Source organism: Bacillus rossius, chromosome 7 (assembly GCF_032445375.1).
Source record: "Bacillus rossius redtenbacheri isolate Brsri chromosome 7, Brsri_v3, whole genome shotgun sequence".
Classification (NCBI taxonomy): Eukaryota; Metazoa; Arthropoda; class Insecta; order Phasmatodea; family Bacillidae; genus Bacillus; species Bacillus rossius.
The window spans coordinates 22,320,014-22,329,308 of record NC_086335.1 but is presented as its reverse complement, the minus strand read 5'-3'; positions in this window follow the sequence as shown (position 1 = coordinate 22,329,308).

Here is a 9,295-nt window from a genome sequence, read left to right as displayed (position 1 = left end):
GACTGGTCTCACCAAGGAGAAAAATATGAATTTGCAAGACCTTACTATGTGCTTTGAATATATATATACTGTATAGAAGTCGCGAGTGGATAGGATTTACTCTACGTTTTTCAGAAGCGTATGAGGAGCAGCTTGGGAACTTCACCGCTGCAGTGCGCTGCCGTAACGCCCTGTATCGTCTTAGTTGTTATTTACACGTTAGAGCGCAGAACTGTCGCCCGCTGTCATTCCCCGCACCCCCCATATATCATTCACTGCAGCTCAAGGTCGTTCAACGGGAGGGGGAAGGGGTGTTTGAAGAGTTTGACACTTGTCCGCTAGGGACCACCACAAGTCGATGCCCTAGAGATGGTGGCGATTGCGGCGGTGAATTAACCAACTACCTCAAAACCGTATTAGAAATTTTAACCTGGGCTGGCGACTTCTATACAGTATATATATTCAAAGCTTCTATACAGTATATATATTCAAAGCTATGTGTATGATCGTGTGTCAGACATAGAGAAATGACACTCACTATTTGTATGTCTATGACCTATGATTTTTTCTGTTATAAAATGAAATTATCACTTTTTCACTCCCTTAGGGATGGAATTTAATATTAATCTGGGTTCTATGTGTTAATCCAGGTTATAAGCTAGCTGTAGGCCAAATTTCATTCAAATCCATTCAGTAATTTTTACGTGAAAGAGTAACAAACATCCATCCATCCATACTTACAAACTTTCGCGTTTATAATATTAGTAGGATAATATTAGACATTAATTTCCTAAAAGTACAATAGGTTAATTTTTCTTGTTCCAGTTACTTGTAATTCTGTAATTTTATCTTATTATAAGTAAAACATAGTTACAAAGCACCAAACCAATGGACTTAGCTATATATTTAAATACATTACAACGATCAGATAAAAAACAAATTTTCTTAAAGCTATAGTTGTATTCAATAAACTGTAATTAAAAAAAAGTTTTGTCAGTGAAGATATTTGAACTGTAGTTACAGTTTTACTTTTACTTCTATGACCGAATTCAATTCTATTCAATATGTTTTTATTGACGTATACACTTTACAAGTTTTGTTTTTGATATCAGAGACATTACCGCACTTAATGCTCTTTTACCACATTTTACATATCATATACATTCATTTTTCTTTTTACAATGAATAAAAAATAGTTTAAATAAAAGGAAAATTTCAAAAACCTTTTGTTTTGTTTCTTTGACTGAAAGCAATATCTCTAACCATTAGGTACAATACCGAAACTCAGAGGAAATCGCGAGAGAGATAATTTATTGTCAATAGTGTAATGCCACAGTTATTAAAATTATTTTCAATGCGTTCTAGGCGTCACGAATATAGCTTTAATTTTTTCTGATGGTGATATGTACATTATCAACCATCATAACTCATCGTCTTCCACATCCATTGTACTCGGTCTGTAATCCATATGTAAATAAACGTGTCTGTTTAGCACTTGAAAATGTAACCACCGGTCACGGATAAATACTAAACTCATTAAAAACACATATCAAATTGCTTCAGCACTTCATACAAGACTTACATAAGTTTAAAAATACGAGGTTCACAAGAATCAGCCTTTTTCTACACTGCGATCTGAACAAGCAATTGATTGAGACACGTCTGCAGTGGTTTTGGTAAATACGGTCTTATTCGTGTTCTTAAGCAAGGTCTCAACGACTATGAAACATGCTCATGCGATGGTGTTCTCAAGCAACTACTATGACACAGGAAAATGCCCTCTCATAAATAAGAAATATGGGACCATAATAAGACTAGATAATGCCCGGCATGCGTTGCAATGTCTCAATCAATTTTTTAATTTTTTAATAATGTAATTTTTTAAACGTATACTAAGCATCTCTCTTTATCTCTCTAATTCTCTATCTCTCTATGTATATCTCTATAACTCTCTCTATCTTTCTATTTATATCTCTATCTCTCTATATATCTTTTTACATATATATCTCTATATATCTTTCTAGCGGACACGACAGACATTGTCCTGCCCAAATGTACTTTTTGTGAGATATGGATATGGCGGTAAGTATTTCTACGCTGGACATACCCCTCCTCTTGGGCACGCCACTGCCGTTACCAAAAACCTTTCCCATGGTTACGCAGAAGGCAACAACAATGCAAAAGCCCGTTGCCATGGAGGCTAATTATCAACAATGCTTAGTTTTTTTTGCTTTTAAAACGTGTTTTTTTAGTTTTTTCTTAACTCAGAATTGAGATAAAATATCCAATTGTGAATCTAAACCATCCTCGAATCCCCGTGAACTCAAACAAAAAATTTCATCAAAATCGGTCCAGCCGTCTAGGAGGAGTTCAGTGACATACACACGCATACAAGAAATATATATATATATATATATATATAAAGATGGTCTTCATCAAGACTCTTGTTTGCAATCACTTGAGACAATCTCAAGCTATGTCTATGGCACCAACATATTTAAATACGTATGCATATAAGAATTTCTTGACGAAGGAATTGCTCATATATGAATATAATATATATACATATGAATACCACCCTTGGGATCCTCGCTGGGACGGGGGCATCGCTGCCCCCTCCCCAATCGAGGGGTTTGAGGGACAGTCAGGCCGGGCCGAACCTCGTGAGACGAACAGTCTCCCCAAACTCAGCCAATGGCTGATAGCATCTTACGCGTTTTCCTTAGAAAATAATGGGGGGAAAACAATCAGTTTATTAACACTCAAACATTCGCTTGAGCCCTTAAAACAAAATATTCTGTTGGCCTTGTCACATCAAATGTCTAATAACATACAGGATGTCTTAGATTAAATGGTATAACAGTTTAATTTAAACTTTGTATTAACAACAAATCATAAATAAAATTGAAAGTTAACTAAACTAGTTTTTCTTACAAACGTCTAATATGTGCAACTTCAGTTATATGGCACACATACAACCTAAAGTCCGATTTTCCCCACACTTCGGTTAACATGTCCGGAGTAATGGAAGCAATGGTCTCTTCAGTTCTGTTTCTCAACTCTGGCAGATTATTAGGTAACGGCGGAACGTAGACACGATCTTTTATAAAGCCCCAAAGCAAAAACATCGCATGACGTTATGTCAGGTGAACGTGGAGACCAGTGGAAAAGAGTTCCGTCGTCACGACCATTACGACCAATCCATCAGTCAGGGACTTCGACGTTCAACCACTCTCGCACAAAGAGATTCCAATGGGGAGCGACCGTTGAACTTACATTACTCTTAGCAATTTGCAGAATACAAAACTTTTTACGCTCAAGAGTCGCCATTTTGCGCAGGTGGCGCTGCAAGCGAGAAAACAACAAAGCAGTACTCGCGCATGCGCTTATCTAAAACTGTTTTGAGTTGCTCTTTAATTGTGACCTTGAACCAAAACTCTACAACGCTTACAGTTGACACTTCTAAAATTTTTAACTGGGACTTTCTTTTATGGACATACTGTACAATAGAACAGGTAAAACAATTTTGGTTTGAGTCAACTTTTTTTGTTTTTTGTTTGGGTGGCCTACGGTGTGAACCAGCAGCCATTTGAGTCAACGAATATTTCTTCTGCCTCAAAATATTTGTATTTCGCCAAATACTGCCAACAATATACGTTTGAGGCAAACAAACCGAGTCCACTTCACCAGGTTTTATATCTCCTCGTTGATTTCATCTCCATTCCCTCCTTGTGACTAACTGGTGCTTTGCTGTCCATGTGAATTGATTTCTTCTTATTTTGTATTTTTTTGAGAACGTCATCACTTTTTATTTTTGATCATGAAGGCGGCTCTGTTTTCACATTGGCAAACGTTAGCACGACCAATCATTCTGGCAATGCACTCAGAAGACAAAAATAGCCATTAATAAATTTATTTGAAGCAAAAGGACCTTCGAGACTTTTATACAAATACTAGGTGTTCGCAAATATTTGTCATGTCGGTGTTGGGATTGAAGTCGAAAGCCTCTACAAATGAACGTGGTGTGAACATTTTTTCCCCTAGTGAAATCATATGAATTTAAAACATAATTATTTTTTTCGTGAGTCATAAAGACAAATCTACTAAAGTTTTAGATTATGTATTTAAAAAATTAGGCTATATTAAAAATTAAATTATATGAGAGGTTTTTGAAGAAAATATAGTCGTATGTGCAAGATAAATTTTATTCCTCTTCAGTTCAGATTTCTAGAAACGGAACAAATTTTCTTAACAGAACTCGAACCCATGACCGACGCAACGGACTCAAGAGGTTCTTCGTAAAGGGCGAATTTTTTTATCGTTGGCATGTTTCGTGCATTGGCAAAATGAGTTAGTACAGTTAAGCTCGGTGTTTTTTTTCGAACTGTAGCAAGTACACGTGGTTGCAGCCAGAAGCAAAGCGTGTTTGAAAAGTGCCGACTGCTGGTGCACTGTTGAACGATGTGCTTACCTATGGTCCCGCGTACGTGACGTCACAGCAGTGGTGCCAACGAATCAATAACTGCCGCGCAACAGTTCGGCGGGTAGGTCATAGACAGCGCGGGCATCGTTTCGTTAGAAATCCAGAAAGGGTCACATATATGGGTCTCCACTGCTTGTAATTTCGTACTAGATTTAGTATGTTTGACAAAATCTGTTAGTCTTTATAAATGTTTGTGTTTTACATTGTAAGTTTTTCCAAAATTATTTCTTCGTTTTTAAATTCAAGTGCTAAAGGAGAACAAATGTTACCTGTATTAACAACGATAGTCAAAGTTGTCCTGTGCATTCTTTTTTTCTTAACAGCCGAATTTAAAGAAATATGTTCAGCACACGGTCTTAGAAACCAGGTCTGGACACAAGCGTATTTTCTTGACCCCCTTATTGACGGATTTAGTTCATAAAACTGCCGTTGGCGCCACAAGACAGTGGTCCGGTTTTAACATTGTGCTTTATGAACTTTTTTTAGTTAATTGCATTTAAATGATAATTACACATAATTGGCAGCGTTTTTTAAAAACTCAATGAGAGATGTAGGTATTATAAAACATTTTTCCAACGTTATAAAGAATTTATGTGCACAGTTCAAGAAAATGGCTAATGTTGATGTTTGATAGGTTATGTTTGTTATTGTTTTGAAAGATTATTTTCATAACTTTATAACGTCGGTCAACTACGCGCTATTGAAAATCGTGATTCGTAATGCTAATATTTTAATGCTTTTTTTCCGGGAGTTATATATGTAGTGTTTAATTAGACACAGTAGTCTAATAACTCTCCTATATACAAAATTTCCGCTACGAAAATAAAGTAACAGTTTGTGTAAAAGTACCAATTTCTGTGAAACTAATTATAACAAGAGCTTAAACTATGTCGCAAAATAAAATTGCAGTGAAAAGTTTGCCTAGTAAAAAATTGTTTAACAGTGGCTACAGGCCATTTCATTCCTCCATTCCTCGTATTTGTAGTACTTTGGATGATCAGCAAATGAATGCCGGGGAGTGTTCCAGGCTGTGGATGATTATTATTATTATTATTATTATCATAGCTGCAATTGGGTACAGAAGTGCCCGGTGGCAAGCATTCGCCCTACTTTTCCCGCACTCTTCTTCTGAACTTGTAATTTTTATACCAAATATTTATTACGTTTTTATCTAAGCTGCCACCCAAAGTACTTTTTGTCCAAATTAGGTCCCCAAAAATGTTTAGCTCCAGACCACCACCACCTAGAATGCCTGGTTGATCAGAAAAAGTAGAATTATAAAACTTACCAAGTAATGTGATAAAGAATGTAAAAATAATATTAATAATCAACATTGATGTTTGTTTTTAAAACACTTATAAGTAAGAATGCAGCTGTAAAAAAAGTATTAAGATTTCTTCAAAATTTGTAGGTGTAAGCATGTGGGTGCAAGGTTTAAAAATTTTGTTCATTGACTCAGTGTGACCCTTTGGGAAGCAGAGTGACACAAATAAATTGTTCTTACAATCCGCCAGCTATTTTCCTGGACTTAACAGTTTCCCTTACTGCTTTAGATTTGGCATTCACTGCAACCTTTTAACACCGTACTTCATTTCATTATATTTAGATTGTATTTTGCATATATTGAGATAACACATTTCCTCCCATTTCATAACCTTTTCACTTTTGAAAATCAAGACATAATAAAGGAACTTCAGTATAGTTTCAATAACACAGATGCAGTTTGCTTGTTTCAACGATAACTAGGTATGTTGTTACCTAGGATTTCTTTTTTCCAAGCAGTCACAATATCTTCATGAAAAACAAACATACTACTTTCATAATAAAAATAAGACAGACACACAAGTACTCACAGATTGGTACTTGTAGAAAGCAAAAACACATAGCTTGTACAACACATTTAGGTACTCAACAGATGAAGCTCGCTTAAGCTAGCAAAACCATTGCGACCGCGCTTCCGCACAAAAATGTCAACCAAACTGTGTGCGTGTGTTTAGTTTCTACAAGTACCGATCTGTATATGTATGTCTGTCTTATTTTTAATACGTAATTAGTTTCCTAGTGGCCTTTGTCACGCATTTATACATACTACTTGGTTAATATATAATTTATGATCTACAGAAAATATTAAACATCTTAATGGTCTTTAACCGAAATTACAAAGGAAACTGTAAAAATTTTACAAAATGGAAGGGGAAAGGTGGAAATACACCTAGGAAGTGCAGTTATTTTGCAGTACTAACTGGTAATAAAAAACCATATCTGGAGCAAAAAAATATTCTGATGCACCTAACACTATTTTCCCCCTCTACAATTAATGCAGGGCAAAATTGTTACTAACTTATTTGTTCATGTCAGAGTGGTATTTAAAGCTGAAAGGAAAAGTTACTTAAAGTGTTTTAAAATAATTTCTGAACCATAATTACATCAACTCATCACTAGTCCACAGTCACCACACATAGGTACAAAATATTGTCTGTAAAACAAATTTATAACAAATTAACAAACAATGCTAAATCATTTGCGACTATTGTTTGAATAATGAGAAAGGTTGAAATTATGACCATGCCCATAATACTATACTAAGTTATGCACTTTAGCATTACCACCAAATCAGGAACACCACCACCGAATTTCAGAAAAATAGACCAGTTCTATAGCATGTAACGGTAACTGCTCTTTTGAACAATAAATTTTAACTGAACTGAAAAAGTTTTCCCCGCTGAACATTGGTACAAAAACACAGCGTATTGCATTACTCACAAGTCAATGTTCAGTATGTAATGTCCAGTAACTCTAATTTGCAATGTAGGGATTTTAATATAACTAATGGAATTACGTAACTTAATAGCAAGTAAGTACAAATAAATATTTTAAAATCCATATATGTAAACTTCTTGAAAAATTGTGTAGATATCATCCTTCATGGCATGCTATTACACAGTCTGTCAAATGTATCATTTGTGGAATGAATATGTGTTGTGTATTCTTCTAAATAATTTTTTTATGCATACAATGAGAGTGAGCTGTAATCATGCACGAGACATAATGTGTGTGATTAAACACGTGCTTGAACAGTCTTAGGAGCAGGAAATGAGGGCTAATTCAGTTAGGTTTTGGTTTGCTATTTTGTTTATTTGCATCAAATCCAGATTATTCCTGTATAGTGAAATATACACAATGGTATTGGAGAAGCCACGTTTTACAATTAAACATACATCAAATAATACATGTTATCAATTAAAATAATATTTTACATAATCTTAAGATACTTACATAAGTATATTATAATATAAATAAAATGATGACATGTTTACATGGTGTGAAACATTTTGAGCAGAGTACAAAGATCAGCAGAACATAACATCAAAATTTTATAAACTATTGCCATGTGCCCTAACTTGCTATTAGCATAAAAAAAACTTATGAGTTTAGGTACTTATTTAAAAACATGTTATGAAATGAAAATTTTATTACAAATCATATTATATATTTACAGAAAATAAATTATGTTAAGACTATTTAGGGAGATGTACTACATAAATACAAAGATAAATGCACGAGTACAAAAATCACACAAAAAAAAAACATTTTTTAGTCCTACGACTGGGAGATATACTCTTATATTTCTAGAACTCTCAATTATTTTCAATAACACAAATGCAGTACCTACCATCTAGCTTGGTTAAAATATAACTGAACAGCATTGTTACTAAGCTTTTTATTCTTCAAGCTGTTACAATATCTTTATGAAAAACATGCACACTTACTTTGTTAATATATAATTTATGATCTATAGAAAATACTTAACAACTTAATAGTCTTCAGGCCAAAATACAAACGAAACTGTAATAAAACTTTGATAATGGAAGGGGAGGTGGAAATACATGTTAAGTCCCAGTACCAACTGTCTATAAAAAAAACTGTATCTGGTATAACAAAATAACTATTTTTATGTGTCCAACATTATTTTTCCCCTTCAATTATTATTGTTATTAATGCTGGGAAATTAGTCACTTTCTTATTTGTTCCTGATGGCACAATGGTATTTAAGAATGAAAGGAAAAGTTCCTTAAGTGATAGCAAATTATTTCCAACCCAAAATTGCATCAACCAATCACCAGTCTGCTGTCCCTGAACATTGGTACAAAAATATTGTCGCGGGTTGAAATTTTGCAGGGTTGTTGAAATCAAATTTAGGGACTTTACTGACGGGACTCTGGGCTGGCTGCTCTGTTCACTCGTCAGCGCAAGTGGCGTGACCAAGTAATTGGGGCACGGGGCCGGCGCGGCGCGCTGCGGGCTTGCAGAATTTTGTTTGTTTGTTTGGCCGCACGCTGGCGCAGCCACGGGCCGCAGTTACTGGGGCGCGCTGTCGTAACAAGCCGCGCGGTGTGGCCTGCACATTGGGGTAGAGGGGGGGTAGTCTTCCCAGATGTTCTAGTTAGTTGTTTAGTAAATTTGACTTCAATAACGAGCTTTTGTTATGGTAGGCGCGGCAGGGCGCGCGAATTTAAGCGCAAGTGATTGGTGACTCGGGGCTCACTCAGGCGGAGGCTATGCGTCTCACCTGTGGTCACGAGTTGTTAGTTCGTTCGTGATGTAGGAATTCAGGCTCACTCAGGCGGAGGCTATGCGTCTCACCTGTGGTCACGAGTTGTTAGTTCGTTCGTGATGTAGGAATTCAAGCTTTCGGGCGGAAGCTATGGTCGACGCCAGAGGCCACGAGTCGTTTAATTTAAGTTAGGTCATAATGTAGTCGTCAAGCTTTCGGGCGGAGGCTATGGCCCTCGTCAGGGGTCACGCGTCATAGTTTTTAAAATGTAATGTTCG